Source organism: Sciurus carolinensis, chromosome 2 (assembly GCF_902686445.1).
Source record: "Sciurus carolinensis chromosome 2, mSciCar1.2, whole genome shotgun sequence".
Taxonomy (NCBI): domain Eukaryota; kingdom Metazoa; phylum Chordata; class Mammalia; order Rodentia; family Sciuridae; genus Sciurus; species Sciurus carolinensis.
In genome coordinates this window covers 187,171,961-187,184,632 of record NC_062214.1, presented here as the reverse complement: position 1 = coordinate 187,184,632, position 12,672 = coordinate 187,171,961, and the positions used below count along the sequence as shown (strand labels likewise).

The 12,672-nt window shown below is 42.5% G+C and overlaps 1 long non-coding RNA gene across 3 annotated transcripts; it reads left to right on the top strand.

The window, feature by feature from the left end:
* Positions 1–1,939: 1,939 nt before the first annotated feature.
* Positions 1,940–8,132, top strand: LOC124977326 (uncharacterized). 3 transcript variants are annotated; one of them, XR_007107150.1, is made up of 4 exons: positions 1,940–2,180; positions 4,990–5,083; positions 5,448–5,566; positions 7,790–8,132. It is a non-coding gene; the product is annotated as an uncharacterized LOC124977326 (long non-coding RNA). The 3 variants fall into 3 exon arrangements; XR_007107149.1 differs by lacking the exon at positions 4,990–5,083 and having other exon boundaries at positions 5,127–5,566; XR_007107148.1 differs by lacking the exon at positions 5,448–5,566.
* Positions 8,133–12,672: the final 4,540 nt, after the last annotated feature.

Here is a 12,672-nt window from a genome sequence, read left to right as displayed (position 1 = left end):
CCTTTCCTCTGGAAGTATGGTGAAGAGTCTGATAATAAACATAAAAGTGACTTGAAAAGCTTAGGGGGTAAACAGAATCAGATAATTCTAAATATGACATAATTAAGGTTCAACTTTTTCACAGCAGAATTAAATATTAGAGCTGGGAGGAAATCTGGAATTCATTTAATCCAATCCTCTTATTCTACATTCTAGAAAACTGAGGTCCCAAGAACAAAGGAACTTACTCAAGAATTCCTAATATGTTAGTGGCACAGTCAGACCTCTTTTTTCCACACGATGGTCTGGCCTGCTACAAAGAAGTCACAGTACGTATTTCCTATACCATGTACATTGCAAAAGAAGTGTGGTTTGTTGTTTCTTTGGGCAGATATTTTTATGGTGCGATGGATATTTGAAAGTTCCAAGGTATTGACTCATTTAGTAAATATTTTTGAAGATGACTACTAACTGCTTACAGAAAGAAAAAGCACAGTTCTTCTCTTTTCTGAGAAAGACTTTTGAGTAAAAGTTTAAGAAACAAAAATAAACAGCAACTTGGCAACAATAGCCTTAGATCAAAGAACCACTTCATGGGTACAGGGCAGACACCACGTGAGAAGTTGCAAACCTTTGGGAAGGGCCATCCATAACATAATCTTTGAGACAGGATATGAATATAGAATAGTTACATCGCAAAAATCAGAGAATCCAACCCCTCTTGTCAAAATCATAGATACATGTTTAAAGGTTAAAAGAAATGGTGATTGTAAGAAATCTACAAGGCTTAATTTTCTTTGAGCATTGGCTATAACCAAGTAACATTTCTTTACTGCTTTCTCTGTAGGCCACTGAATGGAAATTGTGTTCAGAGGAAATGATTCCTTTGGTTCCTCCACCGTCCTTCGATTATACAATAAAGTTCCCCCCAGTGCTTGAGCCATGGCACAACCGCAATTCAGCCCTAGAAAACAAGGCGTTGCCGTAGTGGAAACACCGACTCGGGAGACAGTCCAATTCTGTGCTCCGCTTCTAAATTGTTAGGTGACTTTAGGGTGATCCTCACCTTCGGGAGCTGAGGGTTGAGGTACCCTGTAGCACTAGACCCATTAAGTAAGAGATGTGGCCATTTGAGAAGTTTTCACCAAATCGTCACATCTAACTAGGAGGGGCTTTCCACTGGGTGCGCGGGGGGGGGGGCGGCAGCGAGAAGTTTCGCGTCTGTCCACCTGCCAGTCAGAGCCAAGCAGGGGCTCTCCCGCCACTGCATACCAATCAAGTCCGCACCCGCGCGCGGCGGGCACCGCCAGCCCTCGACCGCGTCCCCACGGGACCCCTCAGGTTCCGACAAAGCTGAAAACCCGAGCCCAGCGCGCCCCTCCCGCGGCTGGAGATAAGGAAACCACAAGGGGGAACTGGAAACGGGCCCTCCTGGAAACACAAGTGCCCACGAGGGTGCTTCTCGGGGGGCTGGGCGCTGCGCCCCTACACCAGAGGGTGGCAATTCGAGTACGGGTTTCCAGATGAGGGAAGGTGTTCTGATAGGTCTCTGATGGCAACTGATTTTCACACTACGCGCCCGACCAGCCGCAAAGGGCGCTGCTCCTTGGCGCACCGGGACCGGCGAGGGTGGCTCCAGATCGGCCCACGGCGGGCCACGGGCCACGGCACAGAAATGCAGCATTATTTCTAAGTCAAGCATATGCTCCGGCGCGAGTAGGAATGAGCGAGCCTCGCCTCGAAGCCCTGGAGAGCTGGCGACGGGCGGGGCGCGGCGCGCGGCACTATATCTCCCGGCGGAGGAGCACACGGCGGCGCCTCGCGCACGTCCCGCAACGCGCTCTGCAGCCGTTTGCTTAGTTGGCGCTGCGGCGGCTTCTTTCCTCGTTCAGTTGGACGAGGACGCTCTGATAGGCCAGCGCGACCCTGCAGTGGTTGGCCGGAAAGAGTTGAGCCGCCTGATTGGCCACGCCGCACCTGCAATGCGTCAAGCCGCGGCGGGCGTGGAGGGCTCCGCGTGAAGGGCCGTGGCCCGCGGGGCAGCCCGCGGCCTTCCGAAGGGAGCGGCCCCGCCTCGGCCGCCATCTTTACTAGTGGCAACGCGGACGGCCCCAGACGTGCGGGGGCTGCCCTGCGCTCCTTGACCAGTAGAAAAAGGCTCTGCGACAGAAGTTTTGTTTGGGGGTTCATGTTCCTTTCTGGTGGGTTGTTTTTGCTCAGGTCCCGGGGATGTGCTTGGAGAGGGTAGAAGGCGACACTCGGGGCTTGGCGCTGAGAGCAGAAATGGTCACTGGAAGGAAAGGGCCTGAGAAGGGTCTTAGCTACCGCTTTAATAAAACTGCTTGGTTTGCGTTCTCTCGGCGAGCACGGGCGGGGCGGGGGTGCGCTCTGATTCAGTTTCTGCAGGCAGAAATGAGATTTGCTGCCTGGGCATCTTGCTTCAGCCGGAGAGCCTTTCTGGAAAGCTCTCCCGAATACGTCATGGTTCTTGCTCGCGCCGTGCGCGGACCCGCCCGCACGGAATCGGTTTTTGTTTTTTTGGAACTGTAAATCAAACAGCCGTGCTGGAGAGTATTTCTCGGCTCCAGAGGCAGTGGCCTGCAGGAGCAAAACTGAGCTTGCCTGATAGATAGGCTACAAGATGTGGGCAGAAAATTATTTTGATCATATCAGTTTATTTGCCCTTTTTAGGCAGATGTTGTTTGTTATATGTGTGATGTTTGATGCCCTCCCCCCCCCCCAAAAAAAAAAAAAAAACCTTAATTGTCGGACAAGATGGTGGGGTAGGACTCACCCACCCTTTTGTGGAACTAAAGAGTATGCTTCCTGGATGAATTAGAGATTGAGGAAACGGAAAAGGTCGTGGATGCCTTAGTTTAGCGGGTGGTGATAGCTTTCTTGGTTTTATTTGAACTGCGGAGGTGCAAATTCGGTGGATTGTGGATATCCAAAGGTGAATTCTGGAGCTGCCTAGGTATGGGTGTTGCCATGGCTACAGGGAGAGGGAGTGAATTGTGGGGCCAATAAACCTGGTACTGGCACTGCCCTGGCCTCTCTGGTGTATTAAGCCTTAGTAATTGACTGCCCTGGTTTGCGTATCTAGGCTTTCTCCATTTCCATCCCCATCTAGGATTTGTGGATTGATCAATGCAGGCACAAATGGGCGTGTCGATTTCTGTTAATGACTTAATACAAGAGGCACTCACTACCTTGTGTAGATTATCTGATTGGATTGTGCATCTAGGAGTATAGTTTTTGTTCCATTTGCCATACGTTTTGATTTGCAAGTTATTGCTGCTGTTACATAATCTTATCAGTTTTCAACAATTATTTACTGACTCGTATGCCTTTTTTTTTTAAATCTAGGTAAACAGTCATTCTACCATAGGGTGCCTTCTGCCTAAAATGAACACTCCCATTTTATTGTGTATAAATATAATGTCAGAACACTGAGTTCATGGACATTGCAAAAGAAAGAAAGTTGCAGCTTTGCATAATCTCTATATAGCAACAACCCCTCCTGCCTGTAGAGCACACAGTATCTCAGTGTTTGGCAGCTGCAGGGGTTGGCCCTTAGCTTGCTGTGTGCACAAGAAGTCTTCCAGAGCCTGGATTACTTCTGTGTTGTGAAGAGAATCAAATCTCAGAGTTGTGGGGATTGTATGCTCTGCAAATGTGTCAGCACTGTGTAAATTGCAGAACTATTGACATATTGATATGCAATTACTAATGCAATAATTTAGTGCCTGTACTGTCTGACCTTGTGAGAGGAAGATTTTCCTTCAAACTTTTCTATCTCTGGAAAGAACAGGTGAATAAACTCATATCCAAAATAAATCTTAAGTAGCATTGCTTTCTTCTTAATGAAAATAGTACTAATATAACCTTGTTAGTATGCAGTGCCAGATTTGGGGGGCTCTTAGAGGGACCAGCTTATCACAGTTTACTGGATGTACCTAGTTTTAACATCATGTGTGTTCAAAAAGTTCCTCTGCCCTCGGCAAACCAGGACAACTGGTCACCTTTGGACTGTTTTCAATGGCAAAAAATAGGATGAACAGAATAGAAAATGGAAGACTTTTATTATATAGAGGTTCCTTTTAGCTGGGGGCTACTGGGCCCAAGAAAATGGATGCCCTTGTGTGAGAAAAGTGTAGGCTGCCACCTAAAACTCAAAGTCCCAAAGTCAAGCGGATAACTTTATCCATCTTTACTACTCTTCCTTCTCAGTCCTCACACATGGCTTTTGTTTTCAATATCTTAAAAGTTTCCTATCAACTTATCATCTTTATTTCTAATAAAGGCTCTACAGGGGCTGGGGATATAGCTCAGTTGGTAGAGTGTTTGCCTCACAAGCACAAGGCCCTGGGTTCAAATCCCCAGCACTGCAAAAAAAAAAAAAAGGGGGGGGGCGGCTGGGGAGATAGCTCAGTTGGTAGAGTGCTTGTCTTGCAAGCACAAGGCCCTGGGTTCAATCCCCAGCACCGCTAAATAAATAAATAAATAAATAAATAAAGGCTTTACAAACCTTTAAGTCACTGTAGAATACAGAAATATTTCCTTATGCCATGGGTCCTTTGTCACCAATCAACATACGGTTCTTTTGTTCAGGTAAAGATCATGAAAGGGCAAAGCATAGCTGTTTTGGTGTTGCAGATTCTTAGCCCTGAGTGTTACAGCTGGGACTTGGGTGCTTTGCTGTCTTGGATGTAAATCTTGAAGAGGCAAGCAGCAATATCATTGAGCAAGGCTTCACTGAACTGGTGCCGTAGCACCAGGGAGGCAGGACACAGGTCGAGTTCCTGGATCGGCTCCCTGAGGAGTCAAGGAGTGAAGCTCATGTCTGCAAGTCCCAGTCAGCTGTTGCCCTCATGCTGGTTCTTTGAGCTTGGCGATCCACGCAGGTGTATTGGGTCCATCTGGACTTGGCTGTTGGGATGGGTGAGGTGCTCCCCCCGGCCCTGGCGGCTTCAGCTGTCTGCAGAAATAACCTGTATCCACACCCTGCAGGCCCTTCCTATGCTGTCTCACTTTGCTGGTGGGATAAAAACCTCGGACCGTCGCCCATATTCCTAGTGGATGTCATGCTCCATTTCACTTAGAGGTTAGTGAAAACAAAGATGTTCTATTTTTCTCTCCGAGTACAGGGATCCCCTGAATTCTCTCCACGAAGTCCACGCTGAGAACCTTTCCCTCGCCATGGCCTCATGGCAGTTTTCTTGCTGCTGCTTTCACCTTTTCCACCTGTCCATCCTCGCTGCAGCCACCGTGGTTCAACTCGCTGCTGCTCTTCCCCTTCCTCTTGGTTGGTCCGTGTTTTCGTCTGTTCCTGCTGCTATAACAAGTACTGCAGACTGGGTCATTCACGAACAGCCAATTTATTTCTCACAGTTCTGGTGGCTGGGAAGTGCAAGGTCAAGGCACCAGCAAATTTGGGGTCTGATGACGGCTCACTCTTTGCTTCCAAGGCAGCACCTTGTCACATCCTCACGTTGTGGAAGTGGAAGGGCAAAAGGGGAAACGCCGTGTCCTCATGTGGCAGAAGAGATGAAAGAGCCAGGCAGCTCTCTGAAGCTTCTTTTATAAGGTCATTAATCCCATTCACGAGGACAGAACCCTCATGAGTAATCATTTCCCCAGAGGCCCCATCAGTTTGGGGTTTAAGTTCCAAAATTTCAATTTTCAAAGGACACACAACTTCAAACCACAGCTATTTTCCACCTTTTGCCCAGTTGATGGAGTACGTTATCTAAAACACATCTAAAGGCCCTGGGTTCAAGCCCCAGCACTGCTAATCAATAAATGAACAAACCACATCGGACTGCTTCATTTCCCTGTTAACAACCTCTGTAGTTTCTCATGGCCTCCAGGATTAAGTCAGGTTCCTCTAAGAATTCCTTTAGGGTCCTCCATAATCTGGCCTTTTCAGTCCTAATAACCTACTGTCCTTTGCAACTCTTAAATTTCAGTCGCATGAATTGTTCTTTAATATTTGTGCTCCTGCCAGGTGTTGTGGCACAGGCCTGCAGTCTCAAACTTGGGAGGCTGAAGCAGAAGGACTGCAAGTTTGAGGCCATCCTCAGCAATTTAGTGAGGTCCTAAGCAACTTAGCGAGACCCCGTCTCAAAATAAAAAGGGCTAGGGGGTGTGGCTCAGTGGCCCAGCACCCTGGGTTCAATCCCCAGTACCAAAAATAAAATAATCTGTGCTCCCCTCATCCCTTTTTGTGTTGCTTCCTTGGTCTAGGCTTTTGGTCTCCATCATCTGCTAACAAAGGTCTAATATCCTTAAAGGCTCACTTCAAATGTGAAGTCAGCTGAAATAAACTCTTCCTCCTTTGGCTTCCTTAGCACTTACTTCACTCTCTGCTGTTACCACTCTCAACTTTTATTATGGGCATTTGATTACTCATTCAATAAATATTTGTCAAGTATCCATTGTGAGCAGGGCCCTGGACTAGGGGCCAGGGGAATAGAAAATGAAATAAATTTGGATGTTGGTTTTTAAAGGATTTACATATTTTAGGTTGGGAGAGAATGTGAACCCAAGTAACGATTTTCCAGGTAGGAGAAAATGACAAGTATTTCAGGAGTCCAGAAGGAGAATTCAGTCTGCTGGAGTGATCAGAGAAAGCTTTGTGGAGGAGGTGGCATCTGAGCCAGCTTGGAGGATCAGCACCCTATATGGATGTACCCAGGGAAGGCATTCCACACCGAGGGAACGCTGGGAGTGCAGACAAAGACTGAAAAGAGCAGAGTGTCAGGAAAGGGCAAGAACCTTAGCTTATTATTCAGGAGCATCATGAAAAATTAGACCAGTGGCAGGTTTGTTAAGTCTAGATAGTGCTTGGCCCCGTGTTCCAGGCAAGAAGACAGGACCATCCCATATGCCGGAATCCACTGAAGAGCTTTGAGAAGAGTCTGACCAAACCAAATATTTTTAAGGATAATGTAGCAAAGTAAGAGGTGACTTTTACAGAGACAGACTGGACAGGGAGACTCACGAAGGCAATAACAATATGAATAGCAGCCAGTATTTATTGAGCACTTAGGATGTGCACTACCTTGACTTGCTGTATCATGGAATTAGAAGAGGGGAAGGTGTGAGAAATGCCACTCTGTAAGAGAGAGTGTTTTTGTTCTCTGTTTGAGACAAAGAATAAAAAAGCAAGAAATGTCACCATAGCTGGACTAAATTCCTGGGCCTTTTTGTCCAATATTGGTCTCATCATATGCATCCTAGACCCTTTTCTGTACTGGGTACAAATGTCAATGGGCTTGGCACTTTCAGGATTTCTCAGAAACCTTATAGGAGACTATTCTCTTATGCTTCCCGCCAGGGACCTTTCCTGAATGAGATCTGGAAATTTTCAAGACATTTCCTCCTGAGTGAAAGACCTTTCTTGAGCTAGTACCTATTTAAAGATGTGTGATTTCAGTGCTGGAGGAGTGATTTTCCTATGCTCTGTTGATGGAAATTTTCACAATTGTAGATGGAAAAATTAAACCCTATAGATGGCAGAAAACCCTTAAAATCTAGGAAGTCTTTTTACCCAGAGGCTTTTACCTTCACAGTAATTGACTACCTTTTCTCCCTTACTAATATGTTCACGTCATTTTGTATGTGTTTTATCATTCTAATTAGATCAGAAGTCCCTTAGAAACAAATTACCTTCAAAAAAATCCTCCCACTTACCTACATGTCCTGGATATAATTGTCACTCAATCCTGATTTTTTTTTTTTTTTTTTTTTTTTTTTGGTATTCTTTTCTTTATCTTTCCTACTCAGCCTTTTTCTCTTTTCCCTTCAGTGCTGGGGATGGAATCCATGACATCGCAGATGCCAGACAAGTGCTCCACCACTGAGTCACACCCCCGGCCCTACAACATGTCTCTGGTGACAGCACTAAAAAGTTTATTGATACTCTAGAAAAAGGGTATTCATTCAGACTCATTACCAATATTTATCCATTCTATGTGCCCAGGCCCCTCAGAATGTGAGTGCCATTTACTTTCTCTTGGGGTCATAGATCTTTGGAATTTGGGGAATCATAGACACACTTGAGAATCTGTGAAAACCATCGAAACCTCCCAGAAAGACACATACTTTTAAGTAATTCTGCAATTCCTGTAGTAGACTTTCTGATTCCATTAAAGCCAAAATAAAAAAAAAAAAAGCATTGCAAAACAACAAAGGACCAACTCCACTGTGATGTTTACCACCATATGATTGGGTGTGCTTTACCTGCACTGTACAGGTAACTAGGTGGGCATTCACATGTGGTAGATCAGCCACATAGCATCATGGGAACCAGGTCAATACTTGACGTGTTTGTTTGTTTGTTTGTTGAAATCTTAAGTCCCTAAAGCAAAAATGGTCACCTTTCTACTAGGAGAAGTAGAAAGGCAAAATGCATTATAGCACTAGTTTTCCAATAAGGTCAGAGTCCTAATGCTTTGCTAATACAAGCATTTTCGAACTATAACATGCCATATCAGTAAACCTAGTCTTTGATATTTTTGAGTTCTAATCTCTTGTTTTAAATTTTGTGAGCCATATATAACTAAATTCAATTAAGAACCAAAATACATTAATGAGATTATTTTACAAAATAGTTTCCCATGAGATTTAGTACTATTGATATTTCAATAATGTTTGGTTTCTTTTCTTTCTTTCCTTTTTTTTTTTTTTTGTTTTGTTTTGTTTTGTTGATTGAACCAAGGGGTTCTTTACCACTGAGCTACACACCGGTCCTTTTAAAAATTTTTATCTTGATACTGGGTCTTGCTAAGTTGCCCAGTTGTCTTGGAACTTACTATTCTTCTGCTTTCTGAGTTGCTGGGATTTCAGGCCTGCACCATCACACCTAGCTCAATATTTGTTTATTATCTTGAAAAAAGATTTATTTTCATTGACGAAAATGAGTAGTGAGTATTTTCAAAACAGTTGCCAGTGGATTTCTTTGGGTTTCTTCACTTGTGTGACTATTCTAATTCACATCAGCATTTGCTAAATTTTAGTTTTGAAAGACTGAAAACAATGTAATATTTACCTTTTTAAAAGCTTACATTGTGTTATGTTACATTGTGTTATTCATCAATTCAGCTGGCCCTGAAACTGCATATGAAATTTATGAATGAAATGAGTATGTTAAAGGGCTCAAAGAGGGAACAAAAGCTGTCATTTGAGAATTTTTCTTTTTTTTTAAATGTCATAATCTTTTAAATTTTTTTTAGTTGTAGATGGATACAATGCCTTTATTTTATTTATTTGTTCATTTATTTTATGTGGTACTGAGGATCAAACCCAGCTCCTCCCACATGCTAGGCAAGCGCTGTACCACTGAGACCAACCTGAGACTTTTTCTGTATGTGAATATTTAACAGTGGGATCCCTGGACCCCAAACAGTATTTACAAGCCTCTGCCTGGAAACTTGTTGCAGTTTTCATTATTTCTGTAAGGTGTCATTCCAAGTGTGTTTTAGAATCTGGTAAGACTGACTTGTTTCTGAACGAAGTCTTTGGGGTTCATTTCATTTATTTGTTTAGCAATGCTGGGGATGGAACCCAGGTGCTTACACATGCTAGGCAGATGCTCTACCACAGAGCTCCTTTTCCAGCCCTGAAGTCTATCTTAAATGATAGTACAGTTTGATTACAACATGGAGATTTTTCTGCCCATTTTAAGTAACTATAGGCACTGCAAACATGATCAGAATCATTGGTGAACATTATTGTGATTCTTTACTTGGGCCAGGACTCGGAGAGGTATCGTGCTCGCAAAGAATTTCATATGTCCCTGGCCTTGAGGACGAGACTGTAACCCACATGAAAGCAGAGATTGTTTTATTTAGTTTTTCTTATGTTCATATTTTCTGGCCTCCACCACAGGTACAACCTTGTCTGGCACATGAGAGCTGCTAAGCAAATATGTGTTGGACATCTAAATCAAAAAAGAGTTAAATGAAAGGAGGAGCAATTCTATTTTGTAATGCAACTTTTAAAAAGGAAAATATTACATTGGGTTGTTCTTTTGAAGCATTTTATTATGTGATATTTGATGCATGCAAAATTATATAGTAAATAGAAGTTATTAAGCATAATAAAATAAGCCATAGTGAACCCACCATCCAGATTTCTAGAAAATTGCCAATACTGTGGAAAACACGTGTGTGCTTCTTAATATCATTCTGCTGCTTTCCTCACCAACTCAAACTGCATTTTTTTTTATTTAAATCTTTTTTAGTTGTAGATGGACATATACCTTTATTTTAGTTATTTTCACATGATGCTGAGGATCGAACCCAGGGTCTCACACTTGCTTGGCAAGTGCTCTACCATTACAACCCCAGCCCCTCTAACTGCATTCTTGATTCAAGAGTATCTTAACTTTGAGGGCTGAGGGCAGAGCTCAGTGGTAGAACACTGCATGTGTGAGGCCGTAGGTTCGATTTCCAGCACCAAAAACAAACAAATAAACAAACAAAAAACCAATTATTTTAACTTTAAGATGTATAAATAAAAAGACAAAGATTATAAATGACAAATGTGCACAACAGTTTAAGAATTATAAACTTATTGAATGAAGACTAAATGTCTTCTTAATAGTCATGTGGAAGATCATTTACTAAAGGTCACCATTGTCATCCTCACCAAAAAACAGTAAGCCAAGGTACTCTAGAAACAAACGAACAAACAAAAAAAGGAATAAAAAGGTTACTCCTGTGTGCTAAATCCTAGCAACCGACCAGCTCACACACGTAACATCTGTACTAGAATTTTCTAGTATCTTGTTTTGCTCCTTGTTGGCGTAAAATGATTTTTGTAATGTCCTTTTCTTTTTCACAGTCTGCTCTAAGTTGCTTTTCTCTTTGACATATATAATGATTTCTATTTCATAGTCTCAGAACTATCCTTAAACACTTTAGATATCTCTTACAAATATTCTGAGTGAAATTCTTTCTATGAATTGTCTGAAGAGATTTTAAGTTAGAACACTGGGTATACAAAAATATTTACTAAAACTGAAGAGAAAAAAAGAAGTCACAACCAGAACAGCATTAGAGCAGTGTGTGTGTGTGTGTGTGTGTGTGTGTGTGTGTCAGTGTGTCACAATGGGCATTGAAACCTGTTACCCTTTACTACTGAGCTACATCCTCAGCCCTTCTTATTTTGAGACAGTCTTCCCAGATTGCCCAGGCTGGCCTCAAACTTGGGATCCTCCTGCCTCAGCCTCCTGAGTTGCTGGGCTTACAGGTGTGCACCACTACACCCAACAATAATATTCATCAAGAAAGAATTCTTTGACTAGTGTTTACCAGGTGCATCTTTGGATACAATACATAATATAGTGTGTTGTGTGTATTATCCTAAACTCATAAATTCCAAAGAAATAGATTGTAAATAAACAGGGCCCCTTTCCTGTACAATATTACCTTTCCCATTAATCTTTCTACATTTAGTTTCCTATGCAGTTCTAAAGGTCTCTGTTAAATTGTCTTTCCCATCTTTTTTCTTTTAATTTTTTTGACGTTAGATTTATAGAAAAGTTACAAGAATAGTACAAAGAATTCCCATGTGCCTCACACCCGAATTTCCCAGTGTCGGCATTTGGTGTACATGCCACGTGTGCAGGTGACTTCTGGCTCACTCTCCCTCCCCCCAGACATGATGCCCCCTTTCCCTAAATGTTTCAGTGTATAATTCGAGGACTAAGGTAATTCTGTTACATAACCTTGGGGCAATTAACAAAATCGGAAGTGGATACACCACCATCATTAATGTTGCCTAGTCTATAATCCTCATTCAAATTATGCTACTTGTCTCATTACTGTTTTTCCACATTTTTTATTGGTGCAGTATACTTGTGCATAGTGATGGGATTTAAGTGTGTGGGGGGGGGTTTGTAGCAAAATAAAATCCCCAAGTCACACATTGTATCCAGATGTCATCCCTAGTCTCATTTAATCTAAAATTATTTCTCAGTCTTGTTTTTTTCATGACATTGACTAATTTACTGATTTCTAACTAATCGATATGCTGAGCATTTTTACAGAAGTGAGTATATTCTAAGTAACTGAATTAATCACTGTCAGAATGCACAGAAAAGGTTTAGGTGTTAATTATCTTATGCTACATTCATTAAAAAAAGATCATGCCCAAAGAAATGGTAGAGTGAAGGGAGAGAGAAAAAACATTTAGAATTCTAGATTTATTCTGTGCCCTTATACTAACCCAGTCTAGTCTCCTTCAGAGTTGAGGAAATAAACCCAGACAGGTTTGAACAAATGTCCTTTAGCTCTCCTGCTTTTCACAGTGTAATGAAAAAAAAATTATTATAAAACTCTAAAAGTAGTACCTTGCATTTACCCCCAATTAATTCCACCTACTGTGTTTGGTTTTAGCATATGAATTCTGCCTGGAAGTGATCTGTTACATATTTATCAAACACAATATTTGATACTTGATTTTATATTATAATATTTATAATGTAATGTCTGTCATATATAGAAGTCGAATGTATCCTAACGCCATATAGAAGTATGACAGTTTTTCCAGGACACAAGTATAATGTGACCATGTTAAAGACATCATGGAACACTATGTCCCAAAGCAGAGGAGACTCTCTGCATGTGTGTTTCGGGGATCAAACCCCAGGCCTTGTGCATGCTAGGCAAACGCTCTACCACTGAG